Genomic DNA, 26,475 nt, shown 5'->3' with positions numbered 1-26,475 from the left:
AATGCATGCTGAAAATGACAGAGGTCTTTCCACTGAGACTGACTGAGTGATGTTTAGCAAGCTCACTTGACAATACTGAGGATTGCGCTTGTTCTGATGATGGCGCCACACATATTCAAAACCAAGTGCAAAACATATCACAACCACCATCAGGAAGGAGAATGAATTGTAAATTGGATTATGGTTCAGAAGTGTTGATTATTTAGTTCTATCAATTCTAATGTATAGAACTGCTTTTATCATATCTCTGTATCCCAGTTGCTTTTACATTCATGTTTATGGGGGCGTGCACATCTTCGGTACAAACAATCTTCCATATCTTTTCGTCTCCCTAGCGTCAAACCTTAAAAATAAATGCAAGGTGAATGGAATTACAAGCTGAACGATAGGGCTCCAAACCAATGCACCAAAATTAATTTAATAAAAAATATATAATACAAAACAAGAATAATAGAATAAATGAACAGTAAATCTCTAGATACTACACAACAGTTAACCCATTTTAAGAATTTCCATAGATTTCATGTATAGAGGCCCCTTTCTCCTTTGCGATATAAAGCGTCCCAATACAACTGAAAATATTACTTTCTCACTGCCACAATTTCCACCAATTACCGGTGGAAGAAAAATATACTTTGATCACAGCTGGAATCAAATCTAGATTTCACAACCAATTTTGATAGTCAGGGTCATCAAGACTTTCGAAATGGTGAAACAAGTGCCTCACCTGCGGCACAAGTGACATTTTCATATCAAGGACAAAACCTCTCAAATTTGGGTATGTATTATTGGAGACAAATCTGTTTTTCTATTCTATGAAGTTAAGACACCTGGATAGCAAGGTAGAGTTGAAGATCTAAAGCTAGGCCATCACACACTGGGTGAGGGGGGACCCTACTCAAGCAGCAACCACAATCCAGGTCAGGGTGAGGCAAAAGCAAACCTGAAATTAACCTATGCTCAACCCTCTGATAGGTTGGCACAAATCAGTCAGGCTTAGATTAGAAATAATTGTAAAGTATTTATGCAGCACTTCAAACAGTAATAAAGTGACAACACAACACGAAAAATACCACACCAATGTAGAAAATATAGATCAGAATTTAATAAATAACTAGACCAAAATAACAAAAAGACAATCGGTAGAACCGGATATGCAATTTTGAAGATTTAAGTGAAACTAGTGCCAAGAAGCCGAAAGCGGCACTCACGTCTATCTGGTCATGCAAGACTAGGAGAAATCACAAGTTGAGGCCGACTGCGATGGAGCATGGGTCAGATACAGACACCAGGTTACTCCCACTGAAAAGTTACCTACTCAGTCCAGCACAAAGAGTACTATTCGGGAAGGGGGATACAAGGAGCAGAGAAACATCGTGGACGGTTGTTTGGACTCAGGGATTGCGATCTGACAGAGGAAGGTTTTCAGTGTGAATTTAACTGCGCACTCCAGCATTGTAGATTGGTTTCATTGCCCCTGTTCTGAGGAGGAAAGAGGAAATTGGCGGCTGAAACGCGTCCGCATCGACAGCTTCTTGTAGAGGAGTCTCTATTAATTCAAAACATTAATGTAATAGCAGCAGCACATAGAGTGGAAAGGATAGAGAGGTGTTTCACATCAGGTGATGTAAGGACTACCTCTGAGTGTATCACCCAGATCTAATGAGTGAACACTAGCTATCAAATACCCTGTTGGGGTATTGGTTATATAGAGTGTGTGTATATATATATATATATGTATATATATATATATACATACAGAGTTTCCTTTCGTTATATGTACATGAATTGTACGTTTTTGCATTGACGTACGTTAGAATGATTTATGGGCAGAGATCGGTCCCATGGCATGTAAGTGTGTTGAATTAATTTTGATAAATGGTCCGTGTAGAATTATATACTCATGTTAGGGCAATTAATTGTGCCCTTCATTGAAAATAAATTGGATAGTAATTCCTGCGTACTCTTTTTAGTTGTTTTGTATGACTTTTCTAAGAGAGGCATTTTCAAAATTTGAAATCAAAAGTCACAGTGAAAGAGAGTTTTTTATTACAATTAGAAAGATATCAAACATTAACTGGTTTGAAAATGATCACTTATTAGATGTATTATGGTAACCCTACTGTTATCATATAAGAGAGGTAGGCCTTGCAGTAGTGAAACATGAATTTAAGAGTTTGTAAGTATATGTCCAATTTTTTTTAAATACAATGCACCCTGCCCTCTGGTCTGTCCAGTGCAAGGGTCTCCAACCTTTTCGATAATAAAAGCTACTTATGCTCAATGGAAATCATCCTGAGCTACAAATATTATTAGTGTTTTAATAGTGACCATGTCAGACAAGATTACATTAGTCACCCATGAGATATTACCAGCAGTGATCACCTCAATGCCATTGGGCAGTGTTCCCAGAAGGAATATAATTTTCAATTTGGAAGCCTCGACATGGGTAGTACATGACAGCCATAGATGCAATGCTGCTAGCACCCAAGTAATAATATTACTATTATTGCATGATTTATCATCAGCTTATGAGTTCTAAAGATGTACAGATTTTCATCTTGAAAAATACTCTTTTCAATTCTGAGATGCATCTATTAATTCAACCAAAGTACAGCTTTGTATTTAGGAGCTGGGAGGCACACAGGAGAGGTACTTCCAGGTAGCTGGAGAGCTATCAGCAGCTCCTGAGCTATTTGTTGGAGAAACCTGGTCCAGTGCCTACCCTAGGGTTGGCTTATATGTATTAACAAGCATTTGCAATGCAATAGGTCTCGCATTAGGAAAGTTTGAGCTATTGGTATTGTAAATGGCAAAGTTTTTATATATGTTTTTTTTTTTTAAATAGCTAAATTAATAGCTTTGTCATTTACAATGCCAATAGTTATAACTTTCGCAAATGTGATACCTATAGCATTTGTAATGCAATATGTTTTGTATTTACATGACTTAGATGTATTGATATTACAAATAACAATGGCGTTAAATTTTTTTTAAATAACTAATACTTAAATAGAAGTTATTGTCACACCGTTCTCCCTCCACTCACCCAGTGGTCACATGAGCCCACCGCTCACTCTGCACTCAGTGATCACTGTGCACTCACAATGTACTTGCGCTGTTCACCATGTACATCAACCTGCAGTCATACAAACACACTACTCACCCTGCACTCATGTGACACTTCACTCACCTGTCCCCCTCACTGCTCACTCTGCAATGTCACTCAAACAAGCCCATCACCAACCATACATTTATTCGTCCCACTCTGCACTTACATCCTCACCCAAATTCATATGGGGCCATATGCATCACCACATTTTCCCATAGACACAGAATGGGCAAACCCCTTTGATGCATGTGGCACTAAGTCACCTCACTCCCCCTGCAGTCACTCCTCTCACCTTTGAGTCGCACTATTGCATGGCTCACCGTGCACTCACATGGGCACTCCTGCCACCCACACAGACCAGAGGGTTAATGTGCTTGCAACAAAGAACATGTATCATTGAAATGAAAGAACTGAGTGTGAGTAAACAATGAGTAGCCCTATAAAAAAATTAAATGTTTGTCAGAAAGGGGCTATTGAGCGATGAGGTGCATTGTTTGCGAGTGGTAGTGAGGGAATTTGTGGAGGGAATGGGGAGGGGGCGGCAAAATAAAATGTTGCACTGTGTGTAACCAGTGCTAGGGCCAGCCCTGGCTGGGAGTCTTAGCCCCCCTCCCACCCGAAGTTTGGGTCTAGCTGTACCCTGGGTCTCAGCAACCACTATTTGATATGAACCACCAGCAAATACCAAGCACAATGTTCTCAATCCACCCAGTCACTGGTCAATAGTAGAATCCAAGCAATTAATGGATGTCTCGATGACTAAAGAGCGACGAGGCGAGCTAGATAGTAAAAATGTACTACATCGATGGTGTATCACAACAGAAAATTCAAGCAGAATTCATGTGTTCTCTTTTTAGCAATCTGCTGCCGGTTCTAAAACTCCATTTATAATCTTACATTAATAACTGCATTACTTTGTATTATTGTATTTTTATGACTATTATTATTATATGTCGTATTATATATTTTGTATAATTCTATTTTATATTATTCTTTTTGAAAATTAATAAAAACAATTTGAAAAAATAAATAATAACTGCCTTTATTGGTTTTGCCATAAATGTAATTTCTTTTTAACTATGCGAGGCTAGTAGGTGGTGCCACAGTTGTAAATATAAGCTGTTAATGGGGGGGGGGTTAAATATTTGAAATTAAGATTCCAAAACGTTTATTCCAACATAGCGAATGCTTGTATGAGTTTGTCAATGGCTGTGTCAATCCTGTACACTTTCAACAATGTTCTGAAAGCTGCAGGGGCGCGTTCTACAACTTTCTTCTGGTCAAGTGCAAGAGCTTGCTCGGGGATTTTAGTCAAAAGGTCCAATACTGGAGTCACTGTCCCCTCTTCACCGACATAGATTTGCCAGACAATTATTAATTCACTCCCGAGTAGCTGTGGATTGGTTACAACCATGTGATCTGCAGACGATCCTTCTGGCAGCCGGATAAGGACAGGATACCGTTCCTTGAAACGACGAAAAGTGTTTTTACGACGCATACAGCATTCAGAGAATGCCGAGAAAGCACAAAAGAAAAGCAATAGGTTTTTCTTCTCTTCTATTGCGGATACAAATGTCCTTAGCTCGGAATCACCTTCAGAGTCAAGAATTAGGATGTTTAAATCTGTAACAACAGCCGTAGTGTCATTTTGGAGATTGCAAAGGAGCTCAAACTCGAGGGTAAAAGACAGGCAGCCGCAATTCCCTGCTAGCGTGTACTTGTGCAAGGTTTGGCTGTCGTTTCTTTCTGCTGATTTCCTCGAGTATTCTGTGAATTCAGTGCCTGTCAGCTCTTTGAGGTAGGCCAGCTCCAACTCCAACACTTCAAGCTCTCCCTCCAGATCTGTTGCATTTTGAAGCTCTCCCTCCAGATCGGCTGCATTTTGATTCGTTTTAAGCGGAGTCATCGGAAGGTGTTCACCCTCGTGATGCGTGAATTTCTCTTGGCTGCGGAACTTTTCTGTTAGCTGGTGGATTTCATCCTCCAAGGACCGGATTTCATCCTCATACTGGCGCAACATTCCAATGGTCAACTCTAAAGCGCAAATATTTCAGAGCCTGTACTTAACTCGTGGGCTTTCACGTACAATGGCGCTGCTTTCAAAAAGTGAGGGGCTTTCACGTACAATGGCGCTGCTTTCAAAAAGTGAGGGTAACACAACAGTCATCATAGATAAAGACAAGGGACTACGCAAAAAACAAGGTTTTCAATCCCGGGCGGAAGTCAGGCAGGCCGGGGGCGGGACGTGAAGACACACCGGAAGCCCGGGCGGGCTCCCGTGAGGTGAGAGAGCCTCGCACGCACAGAAGGAAGAGACCGCCGCCGCCTGCAACGAGCCCTCGCCTGAAGACAAGTACCGGTGAGTGGGGGCCTTTACTGAGCTGCGAGGGCGGGGGGCATGTGTGTGTGCGTGGGGCGGCGGGGGGCTCTGTATGTGTGTGAGCCTGCGTGTGTGTATGTGTCTTGGAGTCTGTGTGTATGCGTGCGTGTGTGTATGCGTGTGTGATGACTGCGGGGGGGAGGGAGAGAGTGTGTGCGAGCGAGTGTCTGTGTGTGTGTATGCGCATGCATGTGTGTATGTGTGGGGATGTGCACGGCGCGGGAATTCTTGTGAATGTGGACGGAGCCGACGTGCGCGTGCAAGCAGCTGAATCCAGCCGGGGAGAAGCGCGTGCACCTTCTCGTCCGTCCTTCCCTCCAGACAGGTGACTATACGTCTCCGTCCCTGGAAGGCATCCTTTGGATGCTTATTCCAGGGCGAGACCTAAAAAGGAAGGTTTGGACCTGGCAAATGGTTTATTATGCCAGTTTGAAATGGCAGTTTAAAACTGCACACACAAGCTGCAATGGCAGGCCTGAGACATGTTTAAAGTGCTACTTAAGGCGAGGGGTTCCCCGCGGTACCAACCCATCACGTGCGACTGCCCCTGGTCATGTCAGGCCCCACACACCAGCGCTATTGGATTTCCCATAGGTAATGCATCCCACCACTTGTAAGGTACTGACCCTATAGTGCGGGGCCTTAACAACCCCGTCAAACGAAGAGCGATTCTGTCCAGCCTGGAAAATGCACACGCAGATATATGCCTATTGCAAGAGACTCATTTACTAGCACGACACTGTCACCGGCTACGCTCCCGCAAATTCCCCACACAGTTCTTCTCCTCTGGTCCGACCAAAACTGCAGGGGTGGCAATCCTGGTGGCGCGACACTTCAAGGGGGAGGTATTACATAAGAGCGCGTAGATCAAAGGGCGGCTGCTCGCATATCGCTTTACCTTGGGGGGGTCTAACGTTCACGGTGGGATCAGTGTATGCCCCTAACGAGAGCCAAGAACGATTCCTTCACACAGCCATCACCGACATCACAGCCACACTGGACAGACACATTATACTAGGAGGTGACTTAAACTTAGTCTTTGACAACGCACTGGACAGGTCGAGCCAGCACACCCACCAAGTAGGAGCGGTTGAAAGAACTGGACCTCCACGATCTTTGGTGCACACACCACCCCGAGATATAGAATACTCTTACTACTCTAAAGCTCACAAAACTTATGCCAGATTGGACTACCTTGGCCAACATGCGCACTAACGACCTCGACAGAGATAGGAGTGCTTTCACTCTCAGATCAAGCGCCAGTCACCGCCACGCTCACTCTGCCACCTACATCTTGCCCCCCAAGAGTATGGCGCCTTCGGGACACATTATTACACAGGAAAGATACGATAAAGCACATTCAAGACACAATCAGGGATTACCTTTCCCACATTGCCAACCCCGATACGTCTTTAGCGACACAGTGGGCAGCGTTGAAGGCTTTCCTCCGTGGGAAATTTATAGCCCTATCCTCAGCCGACAACAGGGACAGACAACGTAAGCGCGACGAGCTCACGCAACACGTGCATGAATCAGAACAAATGCACCAGAGGACAGGGGCCCCGAGAATCTGGAAGCAACTGAAGGCCAAGAGAAAACAGCTGTCGGCCCTGGACATGGACCATGCAGAATTTGCGGCGCTGAGGTTGCAGCATGCATATTATACAGGAGGGGACAGATGTGGCCGCCTGTTAGCTAATCGGTTGCGGGTCACACGTCAGCACCAAAAGGTTAAAGAAATTATCCGACCCGATGGAGTAAGCGTCTCGGAGGACGCGGACATTGCTGATGCCTTCTGCAAGTTTTATGCTTCCCTCTGTACAGGAGATCCACCCGGTGGCCCGGATGCTACGGACTACCTAGGCTCGGTCCCACTCCCCTCACTGACGACACCTCAAGCAGACCACCTCGAGAGGGACATTCAGGTGGAGTAGGTGATCGCCGCTATCGCCAGGCTCAAACTCGGGAAAGCACCGGGGCCAGATGGCTTCCCAGCCCTTTTTTACAAGAAATTTTGCACCACATTAGCACCGCTCCTCACTAGCCTATTTAACACATTTGCCGAACCCGGCGCGATACCGCCCGACCTCCTACGGGCGTTAATAACGGTCATTCCCAAGCCAGGGAAGGATCCGAGAAGATGAGGGGCCTACCGACCGATATCACTGCTAAATGTGGACCTCAAACTCTACACGGTGATTCTGGCGGCTAGCCTAGTGCTCCATCTACCAGGTCTCATAGATCCAGACCAGGCCGGCTTTATTCCGGAGCGTCAGACGGTAGATAACACAAAGCGTTTCACACACCTGATAGAAAAAGCAACCCACATTCCGGGAGAGAGACTGATGCTGGCGGTGGACGCTGAAAAAGCGTTCGACCGAGTCCATTGGCCCTATCTAGACATGGTCTTAGCAAAGATAGGAATTGGGGAGAAATTCCGCAACCTCATTTTTAATTGTTACAGACCCCCCACTGCAGTGGTCCGGGTAAACGGATATAGCTCAGCCAGTTTTCGCATTGAGAGGGGCACGAGGCAGGGGTGCCTGCTCTCGCCCCTCTTATTTGCTCTTTACATGGAGCCTTTCGCCCAATGCGAGCGTCAAAATCCAGAGATCACAGGGATAAAGTTCGGTGGATTCACAGATGCCGTCAGCCTATACGCCGACGATATATTGCTCTCCTTAGACAGTCCGCGAACGGCTTTACCAGCCTGTATTGGGGAACTGGACGCATTTGCCGAAGTGGCGGGCTTCAAAATGAACCCAGACAAATCGCTTGCACTAGACCTATCGCTATCCCTTCCCACGAGAACTTATCTACAAGGATTATTCCCCCTCCAGTGGGCAACGGGCACGGTCCCTTATCTGGGGATCCAACTGACCCCCTCACTTACCACTATGGCAGTGGAGAACTACACTGCGCTCTGCGGGAGGAACTGGGACGCTGGCGACACTTCCCACTCTCCTGGTTGGGTAGGATTGCAGCAGTTAAAATGACCATCTTACCCCAAATTCTCTACCTCTTTCGGGCCCTACCCTTGCGACCGCCGGCCAGTTGGATACGGCAAACGCAAGCCGAACTTGCCCAATTCATCTGGCAGGGGCGGAAACCGCGAATGTGGAGATCATTAGTCACTTTGGCCCCAGAATCCGGAGGCCTGGGAATACCGGACCTGCACAAATACTATCAAGCGGCGCAATTGCGCTACCTGGTAGAATGGAGCAAGTGGGAGTCAGAGAAGCACTGGCTCTTCCAAGACCAGGCTGTAGCAGGCCGACCACTGCAGGAAATCCCCTTTCTTCATAGGGGCCACAGGCCTGCAAATTTGTATGCCTCACTCATCACACGCATCCCTATGGAGGTGTGGGACGCCACTAGCCTCACACACGGCCTCACAACTTTCCAGTCTCCCCTCACACCGCTGGTAGATAACCCAGACTTTACCCCAGGCATGGAGAAATCGTCCTTTGCGCATTGGAGGCCAGCGGGTTGCCGCTTTTTATACCACATTTACAGCGCGGAGGGAGTGCTTCCATTTACACACTTTAAACAAGAGTACACCCTGCCAGAGACAGACCGGATGCGGTACCTTCAAGTCAGACACTGGGCACTTCAGCCACAGGTGCGGGCAGATGCAGACAGGCGGCTTTTACCGTATGAATGATGGCTATTATCCCGCACTTCAAATGCTAAACTCATATCTGATCTATACAAAATGCTGCAGACACCACAGACGCACATCTAAAACCCCGGTAGGGAGTGATGGGAGAGGAACTGGGCATTGCTTTTAGCCATAAAGAGTGGGAGAAGATCTCTTACCGGGCACGACACTCCGCATACCACATAGGACTTACGGATACACTTACGAAACTAACGACATATTGGTACTACACCCCAGAACGCCTGCACAAGATGGACCATAACAAAGGGAACCTCTGCTGGCGAGGTTGTGGCCAGATTGGTAACCTGGTCCACCTGTTGTGGGAATGCAGCTCTCTCCAAGCGTACTGGACACAGGTACTAGACGAGGTAGACAAACACTTCCAAACAGAACTCCCGCACTTCCCAGCATATGTACTGTTAGGGCTGCCTAACCCCCTTACCTATCCCTTACGATCCCGCAGAGGCCCCCAAATGGCCATTGCACTAGGCTCAGCGGTGCAAAACATCCTTGCACACTGGCGCACCGACACAGTCCCTTCCATCACCGGTTGGCTGTATAGGCGGTGGCACGTGCTGGGCATGGAAAAACTATCACTCACCATGGCGGGGGAGGGAGATCAATATGAGGAGCTTTGGCAACCATTTTGCTCACTCTTAGTCACGGAATTCAGGGAACTCACCTGCCGAAGGTACCTCCGGCTGTTGAGGCTCACGGAGCCGCGGGAGACGGATCCCTAAGAGCAGAGAGAGAGGGAAAGGACCAGCGGATCAGAGAGAATGGGCACATGGGAACTGTTGTGAGCACCGGAAGGGGACGGGAAGGGGAGCGGGGTGGGGGGTGGGGGGGGTGAGTTCTTTTTTTTTTACTATCACCAAGCTAGGCATGTCAGCGGCTGGGGGTTTCTTAGGCTATACATTGGAGACCGCAACGTTACTGCATTAAACCTCATCCGCTTTTATGTCATTGTGCCTGCATATGATAGAAGGTGACTGTTGTATTTATTGCTCTTCCTTTTGATGACATTTTCAATAAAAAGAGTTAAAACATAAAGTGCTACTTAAGTGGGTGGTACAATCAGTGCTGCGGCCCACTAGTAGCATTTAGATTACAGGCCCTTGGCATAGGTAGTGACACTTTATTTATTTATAGTATTTATAGAGCGCTCTGCAACCCTATGGGCATCCTAGCGCTATGTTCATGTAGCTGATAAACACTGTGCATCATGGGCAGAAGGGATATCATGAGTTGGAGTTAGATTTTAGGGAAAAGCCACGTTTTCACCTTTTTTCGGAAGGCCATCAGATCATCTGTTTTCCTGATGTCAATAGGTAATCCATTCCACAGATGAGCTGCCGCTATGCTGAAGGCTCTGCCACCGCAGGTGGTTTTCCTGATCCTGGGTATGCTGATAAGATTGGATGAGGAAGAACGAAGGGACCGAGTGGGTTCATACCACTTAAATTTGTTTTGAAGTGGTCGGGGGCCCATCCCATGTACTGCCTTAAACACAGTGCATAGGGATTTAAAAAGAATCCTCTGGTGTACAGGTAGCCAGTGTAGATCGGCCAGAGCAAGGGTAGTAGAGGATCTTCGCCCTCGGGAGAGTGCAAAATTTTGCTGCAGCCGCCTGGATGCTCTGAAGTCTGGAGATCAGGTAGGCAGGGGATTCCAGTAGCAGAGCGTTACAGTAGTCCATGCGGCTGAGAATGGTGCTCCTAACTATGGTAGCTCTAACCTGTGTTGGTAAAAGGGGCAGTAGCTTTCGAAGTCCTCGCATTAGGGCGAAGCAGCTGCTTACCTGCTTATTGATATTGGTCTCTAGGCTCAGACTGTCATTGAAGCTGACTTCAAGGTTCCTCACTGATTTCACTGGGGTCAATGACTCCCCTGGCTCCAGAGGCCAGAAGTCCGTGGGTAGACTTCTAGTGATTTTACCTACTTTGCAATGCATTATTTCGGTTTTGTCACTGTTAAATTGTAGTGAGTTCTGATTTAACCAGGATGACATTTCTAGCATACAGGTGTGAAAGGTCTCAAGTGAGTCTGCGGGGGCACCATCAAGAGAAATCATCAGTTGCGTGTCATCCGCATAGTTGATCACGCTGATGCCATGGGCCTTGATGATGCCCATCAGGGGTCGCATATATACATTAAAAAGTATCGGACTGATTGCAGACCCCTGTGGGACCCCATGTGGAACTGTAACAAACTCAGACTGGTACGGAGGGATTGCTACTGCCTGCCATCTGTCCGTCAAGTAGGAGTGAAACCAATCGAGCGCCGCTCCCCCAACTCCAATGCTTTTCAGTCTTGTCAGCAGAATGTCGTGACTCACCGTATTGAATGCGGCGGACAGGTCCAGCAAAATTAAGATTGCTGATTCTCCCCTGTCCGCCCTCATTCGTAGGTCGTCCAGAAACGTCAGCAAAGCTGACTTGGTTCCATGAGCTGGTCTGAAACCGAATTGCTCCTCTTCAAGGATGGTGTTAGTTTCCAAGAAGAGGGCTAGTGACCTGCTAACAAGCCTCTCCATGATCTTGATTGGGTATGGCAGGAGCGAGATAGGTCGATAGTTTTTGTGGCAATTCGGGTCTAGATTTGATTTCTTCAGCAGGGGGGTGACAACCGCCAGTTTCCAATCTTTTGGTACCGTGCCTGTGTTAAGGGATTGATTGCACAGCTGCCGAAGTACTGGAAAGAGTTTGTCCCCGAACTCCTTTACTATTTTATGGGGTAAAGGGTCCAAAGGGGATCCTGATGTTATATTAAGGGCTGTTCTTCTAAATTCTTGTTCTGTCGGGGTCTCAAAGTTCTCCAAGATGGCCTTTGGAGTAGGGCGTCTTACATTTCCTTCGCTCTTCTCCCTATTCTCAGTATTACTAATGTTCTGCACTAGAGGGATGGAGACCTCCTTCATACCCTCGATGATTTTGGTTATTTTTTCCTGAAAGAAGGATGCTAGACCATCGCATAATTCTTGTGAGGGCTTGATTTGGCTATTAGCACACTCAGGATGAGACAGCTCTTTGACTATCCTGAAGGTGTCACGAGATTTGTTTGAACTGTTTAATATGAGGTCTGCGAAGTAGTTCGCTTTGGCTATGGTGATCTCTTTTTTATACTGCACAATTGTCTGCCTCCAGATCAGTTTCTCCTGCTCCAGATAATTTTTCCTCCAATGCCTCTCCGTCTTTTTACAGGCGTTTTTCAGTTCTTTCAATTTGTCCGTATACCAGGGCGCGGAGGGTTTTCCTCTTTTTCTAATTGCTTTCAGTGGTGCAATATCGTCAAGCTTCCTGGTTACCTCTTTACAAAATAGATGATAATTTGTGGTAATATCGTTCTCTAAATTAAACGAGTTTCCTGCTTGACAGAAGTCGAACTTCCCTTCTTCTTTCCTTTTTAGCAGACCCTTCCAGTCCCGGCTAATGAAGGTCCTAGTCTGTGTATTTATTGGTCCTGTGCTGATTGAGGTATGGATGTTAAATAGTAGGAGATGATGGTCTGACCAATCTACTGGTAGTGTTGTTCCCATCGTAATAAGTTCCTCTGCAGCAAATATTAAGTCCAGTATATTTCCTTGCCTATGTGTGGGGGTAGTTATCCATTGTTTCAAACCTAAATTGTCACAAGATTCTGTGATATTATAGAAGGCCGTGCGTAATTGGTCGTTATCCCACAAGTTAAAATCTCCCAGTACCATCAGTCTGTTATGTGAAATTGACATGTTGTTAATAACAGTGATCAGCTCCTGCTGTTGTGTTACATTCATATGCCCCGGTGTCCTATAGCAGATTAAGCTCGTGAGGCAATGGCCTGAATCGTGTCTGATTGATATCCCGAGAACTTCGGCACATGAAACCGTATCAATATCCAATGTTACAACATTTAACTCTTCCCTAAAAATAATTCCTACTACTCCCCCTCGTCCTATGGTCCTAGGTTTATGAACAATCTTATATCCCACTGGACATGCCGGCCCCAGCTCTGATTCCATTCCCACCGCTGTCCATGTCTCGGTTAGAAATAGAATGTCCAGGTTGTTGGATTCAATCAGTAGCTGTATTTCGGTGGCATGTTTCGGGAGGGATCTGACATTTAGTAGTCCACTGATTAATTCTTCCTTTGAAGTGTGCTTATATCCAGCATGCTTTTGCGGGATACACCTGTTGTCTGGGATCTGGTCAAGTTTAATTAATTAATCCAGTGGGAGGGGATTTATATGTGGTAAACGCCCTAGGCAGTTGGGGCAGGGTTTTTTGTCCTCAGATATTATGTTAGGGGCTAGGCGTGGGCAGGTAGCTCTGCCAGCCAGTGGATCCAGTAGCATCAGTGCTTCCCTACTATATCTGTAAGCCTCAAGGTCTGGGGACAGTCGGGCAGGGGGGGTTGCCCTGAGCCCGGTCTCGGCGCGGACGAGCGCAGACGAGCTTGCCTTAAGCGCGCCATAGGCGCGCAAACGTCGCGCCCGTTGCGCTCGTCCGCTGCGCTTCCGGCAAAGACACATCCTTTATGGAAGTGGGAGTAAGTGGAAAGGGGCGTGGCTGGTGTCAGTGGGCGTGCCTTAGAATCCGGCCAATGGCGTCCGGTCTTCAGAAAACACCCGCCCGCGTCAGCGTTCTGCTCGCTGTGCGGGGAAATAGTGCCTTAAATCCTTTTTAAAAACACAATTTTCACACAAGTTATACAAGATTAAAACTTTCAGGTGTCCCTACTCCCGGCTGTGCCTCAGGAGAATCAACTAAGACGCTGCGCTCTTAGTCAGCGCGCGTTTTGTATCAGGTAAGGGGGCGTGGCTGGTGTCAGTGGGCGTGCCTTAGAATCCGGCCAATGGTCTTCAGAAAACACCCGCCCGCGTCAGCGTTCTGCTCGCTGTGCGGGGAAATAGTGCCTTAAATCCTTTTTAAAAACACAATTTTCACACAAGTTATACAAGATTAAAACTTTCAGGTGTCCTTACTCCCGGCTGTGCCTCAGGAGAATCAACTAAGACTAAGACTTTACTAGGGACTTAGAAGTAAAATAAATATGCCAATGGGGTATAAGCCAATTCTTTCATGTTTTCAAGGGGAGAGAAAAAAAACACATTAGCAGTGGAAAAGTGTGCAGAATTTTAAAGCCAGAAAAACACAAAGTCAGTAAAACTGGTCAGAAACTAAAAAGTTAGGGGGGGAAACCACGCCAAGGATGCCAGGTCTAACATAGAGGTTGAGATTACCTATTAATTTTGACTTTGTGTTTAGGCCCAAGAGCTGTGTTTAGGACTAGGGTTATGTTTATAGTTAGTGAGAGGAAGACTTCAGCAGGTCTCTACAGATTTCTCAAACCCTTCCGCCCCTCAACCCCCTGATTTTGTTATCATCTATGTTCTAATGCATTTAGAAAATCAGATGTTCAAAGAATTGCTTACTTGAAATGATGAAATATTCTGGGAGCTCACTTGAAACTAAGCTATGAATCATCTGAGAAACGTTTTTTTAACCACCCACCATATTTCCACCTTTTCCACATTAACCACATTTAGGGTGTGCCACAGGCTTCATCAGTTAATTCTCATCCTTTGAAATGATTTTGGAGCACTAATCAAACAAGGGGATCGCAAGCGCACATGAATGTGTTATAGTAGGCTGTCCGGTTTTAGGTTTAAACCTATAATAACTGATAAAACCTCACCGGAAGGGAAATAGCCCTCACCAGTGTAAACATATGAATACTGAAAAAAACCTGCACAACCACAAGCTAAGTGCCATTCAAAGAAAGGAAAAGGAGAGTGAAAGAGTCACTTTTATTTCTTCCTGAAGGGGCCAATACAATGTAACTTTGTTATATAAGGTAGCAGTAAGAAAAGACAGGGTTAACATTATTCTGCTTGAGTTTTGTTGTTTAGGGATGTCACTATAATATTGTTTCTTCTTCCTTTTTTCAGTTTTGTGGTCTTTGATCTAAAGATACAGTGGGCAGAAGCATGTTTTAGGTGTTGTTTATTTATTTTATATCATATTTGATGTTTGGGCTACGTTTGAGTCTTTCACAGATAGGAAAAAGGTAGGTTTCATAAGAATCTTTCCCAATATGTTCCATCCCATTTACCCACAGAGAATGGGTAATACCCATTGATACATCAGCCCCCTTTTCTAGAGAGTCAGTATTGATAGTAGGTGAATTGCCAAACACCCCAGGCTTTAAACATTCAATGCAAGGTATAGTAATAGGTATATGTGAAAAGAGTGCAGTCACAAAGCATCTGGGATACTGGTGAAAACATGACACCAGACTTTTGGAAAACATGGAACGCAGTGTCACTTGGAATGCTTCTGCAAAAAGTTCTTACCAAGTTCAACATAAATAGGAGTGCTTTTGTTTGTATTTGCAGTGATTCAGCTACGTATATGAAAAGGTTGTGAGATGGCCTGCCAAATCGATACCTGAGCTGAAGTGTTTCCCTGTAAAAGATCCTTGCCACTTGTTAGATGGGATGATGAAAGCAACTTTACAATTTTCAGAGTCCATGAAGAATGCTATTGACTTTTTCGGTGAACTGTTTTGTTATGCACAGAAACTAAAACACAAATATTTCTCATTTTGTGCTTTGTGTGGCATCAAAGAAAGAGTCATCCCAACTGTGTCACTTAGCTGGTGGTTCTCAGTCCTAGAGGCCATGAATGCAATGTTATCCATGTAGCAACCGTTTACAGTACTTTTGCTGAGTGATGAAGCCAAAGGTAAGAAATGTGAGGAACTGTGATCACATATTGATAGTGATTTGAAAAAAAGTACACTCTACTGCTTTCTTAGATTTTTACAGGAAAGCATGACTGCTGTAGAGGACATAATAAAAAAAACTAGAGTCTGAAAACACCCTTGTCTACCAAGTGTTCAGCATAATTGGTGTAGATGTGAAACATCTCCTGGAGAGTAGGCTGGGCCACACTTTTAGTGACTTTGGCATTGCAACATATTTTATGTTAGAGTGCTTGCCACCTGGTAAGCAAAGAAATGTTATGGAGCAATTCAGGAACTTTTATTTTACAATGTATGAGAAATGGCCTTCACCAACCATGGCATTTAAAGTCAATGAAGCCTCACTGTGGTATTCTGCACAAGTTAGAGAACCCTTCCGTAAAGGAAATTTCCTCCTGAGTTTCAAAAGTGCTGCCTCATTAATGACTACTTCAATAACTCTGAAGGCATATGCGCCCAGTTCAATGCATATGTTGCTGAACCTGTCGCAGAGAATCACAATCTTCAGGTGCACCAGTATTGGCATGGAAAGCTATGTTAGTGGCCAGAGTAAGCAAATTGTATACTGGCTATTTTGGCGTTGCCTTTCTCAAGTGCCAATGTTGAGCAGGCCTTTTCACAGATAAAAGTTTACATGGGAAGGAAAAAGCGAGCGCGCATGACAAAAGACTCACTGAAGAAGAATTGTATGGTGTACTATGATAAGTTTGATTTGTAAAAATGTATTTGGACCTCATTTACACTGTATGGTTACCGTCTATATACCATGCACTATCAGAAAGCAAGCAATAATAAATGTAACACGTTCCATAAACACAGGAAAAATACTATTTCTGTGGTTTTTAATGGAGCGAAAATGTGTAACTACTGATAACCACTGTTTTTTTAACGCGTTTGCTGCTTCGAACGGTGAGCACCACTGCTAAACGTTCGAAGAAACAGGTGTGACCGCGTCGGCCGTTGGACGTGCGCAGCACCAGGGAGGTAGCTCGCGCGACGTCCAACGGCCGACGGCAGCAGCGAACGGGTTAAGGTACTGAAATCACTTGAAAACACAAAGAAAAAAACACCAGAATTTACCAAAAATAGGAAACGCCTAGTTATAGTGTGGACGATTCAATTCCTTGGAACTATTCGCATAGGGATGATCATGTAAAATGGTAGTCCTTGGCCCACATTACAGACTATGTAATATGTGTTTATAAACATGCGTATTTATACTAACTTTATATTTCGTATGGTTTCTGATATGCTAAAGGACTGAGACAGAGGTGTGTTACAAATAACATGCAAAGGTTTAAGGCAGGTTCATCAAGCATAGAAACTAAATTAGGGATGTGGACGATCACCAGGTTTAGGAGTCAATTCAGACAGATAGCAGTGTCAAATCAATGATGAAATGGGGCAATCACCATTTTATAAAAAATTAATGGAAAGAAGCACCCTGTTTACAACTCAATGGGGGTCAATTGTGAAGTGTCTACAGGAATGGCGGGGTGGGGCAACTGACATGTATAAATTAATAAGGGGTAGGGACAAATTAGCACAAGCACAAACCAATTGGGTGGGGGGAGGGTGGATCACAATCTGTATAAATTAATCACGGCGGGCTGTGTTGCGAGTCATTGAAGTTTTGTGAAGCAACTTTCAGTATCATGATGAAGTAGATCATGATACTTGCCAGAGCCCATCAGCCACCTGCACCTTTCTAGACCTAACAAACAGACCCCTCCTCTCACACTTGAAAGTTGGCAAGACTGGCAACATCTTCAATCTGGCGTCAAGATCCGGTCCAGCTACTATGCAATTCCATCTGAGAGCAGAGACCTCAGCTTAAGCTAAACTGTGGCACCAACAAAATAAACCTCGATGTCTGACTCTGATGGGTCAACCATCCGTTTTGCTTTTACCATTTGGGAGAAAGTTAAAAACATTGTCATCTCATCCCAATTCTTAAATAGAACAACATGCTACATTGTGATAAAAAAACTTTTTTATGTGGTGTGAACACCACTTATGTTTACAATGTCTAGTAACATGAAAATAATAAGCCACATGTGCGTGCGGGGGGACACGAGGGCACTGTTCGAAATACACATCTGCACTGTGGTTAGTGTTTCTACCTGGACCTAATCAAGACACATCCATTTAGTGTATTCCTTAAGAAAAATTGTTTCAACCGGTGGGTTGGGGGCATGGCACAGGTGGACCAGAGAAGAATAAAATTCCCCCACACACCTGCAACTTGCGTAGTGGAGCTATGACCATTTCAAACTATGTACCCGTTTGTTAGTCATGCGTGGGAAAAGGTTGGGGAGGTTAAATTAGAATACAAGTGTACACTAACCAAATAAGCATAATAACATAAAATAAATCAAAAAAGGAATAATTAAAATACAGAGTCACCACCTCGACGTGCCATGCTCGATAATCACCAGAGCACACAATCTACAAATTATATTTCTATCATAACTTAACAATGCTGCACAATTAAGTGGATTATTCTGTAGTGGGCCAGGCCACCACGACTGCAGTGTAAAACAACACATGCGTACTCAAGCTGTCTGAGAAATAGCACATTCTGTCTAGTTCAGAGTTGTAGCAGGTTGTAGTCACTCCTTGCATCTGTTCTCAGAGTTGTAGCAAACTTTAATCACCCATTGCAACTGTCAAAATCCTACTATTGTATTTTAAACATGTGGGGAAAGGGCTGTACCAATTTTCTGTATCATTTAGAAAGACGTTTTCACCCCCTGGCATCTGCCAAGTATAAACTGTGTTTGTATCTGGTTTGCATTTTTTACTACTTTTTGGAACTCCTTCACAGAGTGGCAGTCGGCCTTTTCTACACAGGTTTCTTTCCTGGCTGGGCAGGGCTGTTGCCCATTCGCCCCTTCTACCTGCCTTTGTTGCCCCTTCTCCCATGATGACCTCCATTATCTAATCGCACCTCAAACTCAAACCAGCCTTGGTTTCAAGGTACAGGGAAAACAGATTAAGGGCAACTTTCATAGGTGACTTGCACGTTTGGGCTTACTAGGACCACGTGGCAGTCTTGGCCCGACTGACCGCAAGATATCATCTGCCCTAATAATCTTCCTTTCATGCACATGATCGTGGTTACAGGTTTCCTGGGTCACACACCACTGCTATGGAGTAGACCGGCAGACCCATGTACAGTCTGTGTTTTACTTTTCCGTGTGTCTGATCGATTTCCTTCATTCACAGTCTCTTGATTCCTTGGTTGCACCTCTGCCACACATTGGTGTAGTCCCTAGACAATGTACTATTCTGAACTGCATAATGCTCAGTCCTATGGATTGCTTCCTGTTATCCCATGGTAAACTCTTCAAGCATACTAGAACTGGTTGTAGAACAGTTGCACCTCTGTTACTTCTGGGTGGACCCATCAGAGAATATGCTATAGCCTGTTGCATAATGCCCATATGTGCAGGATAGTCCCTGACCCACCAGGGTTGACTATTCTGAGCATAAAGTAGTTCTAATTGCATAATAGCTAATCTGTGCCATGGCTGGGTAGACTTGGCAAACCACGTGCTGCAGCTAGTGACAGAATGTCCACTCCTAAGGATGAACCAACCCACACCTGGTTGAATTGTTCAGGCATTTACTAAGGTTGGTCATAAAATGACAGCTTCTCTGTCACTACATAGTGGAGCCATCAAAGCATAAGCTATGGCTGTTAGTATAATGCCCATTGTGATGTGTTGCTCCCTCACGCTTCTTGGTGAATTCCTTGGGGCATAAAGCAACGTGGCTGGTTGCATATTACCAATTTCTACAGATGGACCCGCTGCTGCCCCTATAGATTGACTTAAGTATACAAAAAAAGTGACACGTGGAATGGTTGGATTAATCTCAGCCACTGGTAATTATTCAGGGTTGCAACCCAGTACATCGTTAATTTGGAACCATGCCACCTTAAGTTTGGACCCAGCAATGTGCTAATCAGTCTTGGCCAAGCCCCAATGGGAACAGTCCAGGGAGAACTGCCAGGCCAGGTCTTCCCGGAATCGAAACACAATAAGTATGCCACCGTAAGTGGGATAGACATGCCCAGACGTGGGTCGCTTGCACACTGTTTCACAGGAACCGGGCTATACTTGGCTGATGAACCCTAAGCAGAGTGAAACCGGTCCTAGCTTGCTTGTGTTCCAGTTCAGGAAGGACCTGGCAGTTCGGGTTGGAGAATTCCCTTTGGAGAGGGGTCAAAGCTGATTTGGCTGGGTCCAAACTGAGGTGGCATGGTGTGCATAATAACGATGGACTGGGATGCAGTTCAGAGTAATTACCAATGGCTGAGGTTAATTTTAACATCCCATCCATTACTTTTTCTATGCTCTATTGATTGAGGTTTGCATTCAATAGGATTGCACCCTTCATCTTCAAGCTCTTAACTGTGTACAAAATGTAATGTGGTGTACACCTTACAATATAGACAACTCCAAGATGTTAGGTTCCAAGATAGTAGGTATTGGCATACGTGATCATGTTTTTTCCTCACACTTTCTTTTTCATCATGCATATAAACAGGTAAAGGCGTGCTGTGACAGACTGCACAGTCACTGACTCACATGCATGACACCAACACACTTCCACACAGACTACACTGCACTCGCACACTTTCTATTAATGCAAATATTAGTATTTAATCCATACACATCCTATATCTCACACCTTTTCACTTTAAATTCATACATAGATGCAACAACAAAAAAGCACAATGTGAGTGCCTCTCCGGTCTTCTTGCATATCAAAACATCACTGTAAGATCTAGAGTTTTAGCGTGGTGAACTCTCCCATCAACACACAAAACTACCTCCTAGTTAGGAAACCTATTCCTTTAGACAGTCTTGCCTATTCACAGATTTCCTTTGAGAGGGTCTCTGGCGTGCGTCCTTAAGGCAAGCAGATTCTTTGGTCACTCAGTGGAAGTTCAGTCTTAGATGCTGAAACTAGCATCTTCCTCATCCACATGAGAGTTCTTCCTCCAGCTACATGCTCACAGTGAGTGGGGAGTTGGCTTTGTCTCTCACTCCCAAGTTCCAGAAAAGATTTGTTGCACGAACCAGAGCCAAACCAGTTACAACTGATCTGCATCTCAAGACTTATCCTCTATGGGGCCCTTTTGTTGGGCCTGCCTGAAATCAGTTGAATCCGATCCTCTTCTGGAGCTGACAGTTCTTGATGTGGGCGATAATAAACTTCAGCCACCGTTCAGCAGTCTTGCGTCTGCTTCCAAGTCGTGTACCTCATAAGTTCATGGTCTGGCTCTCTCCTGGAGTGTTCAGATTTTCAGCCATATTCTGTTCTCTTTGAAGCATGCAGAAGATTTGCCTCCAGTGACTAATGGGCTTTACACAACCTTCAACTATTTGCTTCCGGTCAGGGATGTATGTACGATTCCTTCCCTGCACCCTAGCAGACTTAACCAGATGAAGTTCGCAGGTGTGATTCCCAATCTTCATTCTCCAACACCATATAATATAACAAATCTAGCAGCAGTTAGGATGTCTCTTCTCAGATCCTCTACCTCCTTCCACTCTCTAGTTTCCAACAGGTTTTTCACTTATGGCCAAAACTCAATTCAAAGAGTTCAAATGTCACAGCTCTTAGCAGTAAAAAGTGGGATACCCCCTAAGAAAAGTTATTTACATGTGTTTCCTCCACTAGCAAGCCAATGCTGTTCTCTTAAACCAAACTCCTTAGAAGACCAGGCCCAGGATAAATATCTTGTCTTCTCTATTCTCTTCAGGGAAACCTTGGAAGCTACAGGGTTACGCAAGGCTGCCCAGCTGTCTCCAACACAATCCTCTCCAAATTAATATCCATCCGTGTGCTACTATTCACGAGTTTTGCAAAGGGAGCAAACATGCCCCCCCCAGCCCTACTCCCCCAGGGAGATGCTTTCTTAGTACGAAAAATAGGTAGGTTTGTGCACCTGCAATACTAAACAGAATGTATGTTTTTACTGACATCTACAAGCCCTCCTATATGGATTCTTTCAATCTCCCTTCACAATGTACAGGAAGTACATGCAACAAAAACCCAACTGGTGAACTCTCAATGTGCAAAGCCAAGATACCAGCCACCCAGTCAAAAAAAAGAAACAGGCAGAGTACACACCAACAGTGGTGAGATTTCTCATAACCACCCATAAAAGCCTTGTGAAAGGCACACACTCCCATCTGTAGCACTCTCAAGAAGTAACACGCTACCCATATGCAAATGTCCTTTTGGCACTTTGAAAGGAATAGGACATGCAAGCAAAATGCAGCTTCAATACATTACAATGAAGTTGGCAACTGGCAGTCTGCAGAAGACCATTGACTATGCCAAAGAAAGATCTTGGTCACTTGGCACATGACCAGCCATCACCCGGTAAACGTTCAGTGTCACTAACCCTCCCTTTCCAAAGGACTTTGCCCACTGGGGTCTTAGGTGGAAGAAAATATGGGAGAATCCATGTGCTATTTGATAGCTCAGTTATCTGCAGAGACCTGGTGGAAACAGCTCACAGTTCAGGCAAAGTAAATTCAGACTCCTCTTTCTCAAGTTGATAAAATGAGTTTCACCAAGTAAGGACATAATTATACCTAATGCTAAATTGTCAATATACAATTGCTCTGTGGTGTGTGACACACTAATGGTCACTGAAAAGCAACGTTGTTTCTTTCTATACACTTTGTAGGCTTTTTAATCGCTATCAAACCAACCAACATGGCATAATATTCAGTGGTGGCTACCATGTACGAGGGGGGGGGGAGCGAATAAAATAAAATAAATCAATAACACCGACTCCAATGTAGGACCCAGCAGCAAACTCCCCTCACCAATCCTGAGCAGCTCTCACCAGCATGAGAGCAGCGACAGGACTGGAAGGGGCGGCCTTATTCAGCGTTCCTAAGCGCACTGGAGGCCTGCTCTTTCTCTAACCCAGCTGTCTCTAACAGGTAGGTTAGATGCGACAGCCAGCCAGTCATGTGCAAGACAGCTGGCCAAACACACAAGCACATTTTAAAGCGCACAGCTCCTTGCTGCTGCCACACGTCTGAACTGGGGTGGCAGAGTGGGCTAAAGAACGGTGATGGATTAAACCCAGATCTTTTGACTGTGTGTGAGTGTTTGATTGGTTCAGATGCTCCGTCCATCACCACCCCCTTTTGTACCGCTTTTGGCCGCCATAAGTGTGGCAGGGTATGCTCAGACGTGAGTCCGTTGCTCACTTTGCCACTGGATTCAAGCAAGCCGGGCTGAAGACGGCTGGAATGCCAGAAACCGGTCCTCGGAAGCTTGTTTCCGGTCCAGGGAAGGCATGGCTTGGCAGTTCGGGCTGGACTGTTCCCATGAGGCACAGGGTCAGACTGATTTGCATATAGCCATGTCTGAACTGGGGTGGCAGAGTGGGCTAAAGAACGGTGATGGATTAAACCCAGATCTTTTGACTGTGTGTGAGTGTTTGATTGGTTCAGATGCTCCGTCCATCACCACCCCCTTTTGTACCGCTTTTGGCCGCCATAAGTGTGGCAGGGTATGGTCAGACGTGAGTCCCTGGCTCACTTTGCCACTGGATTCAAGCAAGCCGGGCTGAAGGCGGCTGGAATGCCAGAAACCGGTCCTCGGAAGCTTGTTTCCGGTCCAGGGAAGGCATGGCTTGGCAGTTCGGGCTGGACTGTTCCCATGAGGCACAGGGTCATACTGATTTGCATATAGCCATGTCTGAACTGGGGTGGCAGAGTGGGCTAAAGAACGGTGATAGATTAAACCCAGATCTTTTGACTGGGTGTGAGTGTTTGATTGGTTCAGATGCTCCGTCCATCACCACCCCCTTTTGCACCGCTTTTGGCCACCATAAGTGTGGCAGGGTATGCTCAGATGTGAGTCCCTTGCTCACTTTGCCACTGGATTCAAGCAAGCCGGGCTGAAGACGGCTGGAATGCCAGAAACCGGTCCTCGGAAGCTTGTTTCCCGTCCAGGGAAGGCATGGCTTGGCAGTTCGGGCTGGACTGTTCCCATGAGGCACAGGGTCAGACTGATTTGCATATAGCCATGTCTGAACTGGGGTGGCAGAGTGGGCTAAAGAACGGTGATGGATTAAACCCAGATCTTTTGACTGGGTCTGAGTGTTTGATTGGTTCAGATGCTCCGTCCATCACCACCCCCTTTTGTACCGCTTTTGGCCGCCATAAGTGTGGCAGGGTATGCTCAGACGTGAGTCCCTTGCTCACTTTGCCACTGGATTCAAGCAAGCCGGGCTGAAGACGGCTGGAATGCCAGAAACCGGTCCTCGGAAGCTTGTTTCCGGTCCAGGGAAGGCATGGCTTGGCAGTTCGGGCTGGACTGTTCCCATGAGGCACAGGGTCAGACTGATTTGCATATAGCCTTGTCTTAACTGGGGTGGCAGAGTGGGCTAAAGAACTGTGATGGATTAAACCCAGATCTTTTGACTGGGTGTGAGTGTTTGATTGGTTCAGATGCTCCGTCCATCACCACCCCCTTGTGTACCGCTTTTGGCCGCCATAAGTGTGGCAGGGTATGCTCAGACGTGAGTCCCTTGCTCACTTTGCCACTGGATTCAAGCAAGCCGGGCTGAAGACGGCTGGAATGCCAGAAACCGTTCCTCGGAAGCTTGTTTCCGGTCCAGGGAAGGCATGGCTTGGCAGTTCGGGCTGGAATGTTCCCATGAGGCGCACGGTCAGACTGATTTGCATATAGCCATGTCTGAACTGGGGAGGCAGAGTGGGCTAAAGAACGGTGATGGATTAAACCCAGATCTTTTGACTGGGTGTGAGTGTTTGATTGGTTCAGATGCTCCGTCCATCACCACCCCCTTTTGTACGGCTTTTGGCCGCCATAAGTGTGGCAGGGTATGCTCAGACGTGAGTCCCTTGCTCACTTTGCCACTGGATTCAAGCAAGCAGGGCTGAAGACGGCTGGAATGCCAGAAACCGGTCCTCGGAAGCTTGTTTCCCGTCCAGGGAAGGCATGGCTTGGCAGTTCGGGCTGGACTGTTCCCATGAGGCACAGGGTCAGACTGATTTGCATATAGCCATGTCTGAACTGGGGTGGCAGAGTGGGCTAAAGAACAGTGATGGATTAAACCCAGATCTTTTGACTGGGTGTGAGTGTTTGATTGGTTCAGATGCTCCGTCCATCACCACCCCCTTTTGTACCACTTTTGGCCGCCATAAGTGTGGCAGGGTATGCTCAGACGTGAGTCCCTTGCTCACTTTGCCACTGGATTCAAGCAAGCCGGGCTGAAGACGGCTGGAATGCCAGAAACCGGTCCTCGGAAGCTTGTTTCCGGTCCAGGGAAGGCATGGCTTGGCAGTGCGGGCTGGAATGTTCCCATGAGGCACAGGGTCAGACTGATTTGTATTGTATTGTATTGTCATTTATATAGCGCGGTTGCTGCCCAATGGGCGTCCAAGCGCTGAAGCATAAGACAGAACTGAAGAAGACAGGAGGGTTAGAATTCGGTGGACCTCGCAAACAAGTAGGTTTTCAATTGTTTGCGGAAGGAGAGTAGGTTTGAGTTAGTTTGGAGCTGTAAGGGGAGTGAGTTCCACATCTTAGAGGCGTTTAAGGAGAACATCCTACCCCCTGATCTAGCTCTCCTTACTCTGGGTACTACGGCCAGGAAGGCCTCCGTAGATCTAAGGTTTCTCTTAGGGTGGTATTGCGTGACTAGTTTTTCAAAGATGGCTGGACCCGACTTCCAGAAAGCCCGGTGGGCAATACATAGTGCCTTGAATGCCACTCTCTGTCTCACTGGAAGCCAATGTAGACTGTTCAATGCGGGTTTAGCCGACTGAGTCCGCGGGATCTGTAACAGGGTGCGGGCTGCACAGTTCTGCACCACCTGTAGCTTTCGCAGGGTCATCTCTGGAGCTCCAACATACAGGGCGTTGTTTGAGTCTAGCCGAGACTGAATCAAACCCTGTATTGCCACTTGTTTTGCTTCCATTGGTAGAAGGGGGAGAACTTTTCTTAGTGTTCTTAGTAGGCCGAAACATGTGGCGGATAGTTTGGTGGCCTGAGTGGAGAAGGAGAGGTTTTTGTCAAGCCAAACTCCTAAACTTTTTACGCTGTCCTTGGGAGTTGGCAGGGTACCCAGGCACGGAGGCCAAAGGGGGGTGAGAGACACTGGGGATACTGAGCCCAGGAGCATGAGCTCAGTTTTGTCTCCGTTAAGTTTTAAGGAGGAGCGTGTCATCCACTCCTTAACATCCTCCAAACATTTCATCAGGCCTGCTGAAGTGTGCCTGGTACCCTCCTGAGCCAATGAGACCACTAGCTGGGTATCGTCGGCATACGATACAATTTTTATGCCGTATGGTTCGACGATCCCGGCCAGTGGTCTCATATATACGTTAAACAACGCAGGGCTCAGTGAGGAGCCCTGCGGTACTCCGCAGTTCAGGGATTTACTGGCTGATACTGTGTCCCCGTCAAAGATCTGGAAGGATCTGTTGTTAAGGAATGAGTCAAACCACCTTAGAGCATCGCCTGTGACTCCGATGTTACATAAACGGTTCAGCAAGGTGGCATAGCTGA

The 26,475-nt window shown here is 46.0% G+C and overlaps 1 protein-coding gene and 1 pseudogene across 3 annotated transcripts in view; both read right to left on the bottom strand.

The window, feature by feature from the left end:
* Positions 1–26,475, bottom strand: part of TLCD4 (TLC domain containing 4) — a 394,086-nt gene that overhangs the window by 251,706 nt on the left and 115,905 nt on the right. The window lies entirely within an intron of this gene.
* Positions 4,281–5,186, bottom strand: LOC144775100 (centromere protein P pseudogene; annotated as a pseudogene).

The sequence above is a fragment of the Lissotriton helveticus genome, chromosome 1_1 (genome assembly GCF_964261635.1).
Source record: "Lissotriton helveticus chromosome 1_1, aLisHel1.1, whole genome shotgun sequence".
NCBI classification, from domain to species: Eukaryota; Metazoa; Chordata; class Amphibia; order Caudata; family Salamandridae; genus Lissotriton; species Lissotriton helveticus.
This window is presented reverse-complemented; position numbering and strand designations above follow the sequence as displayed.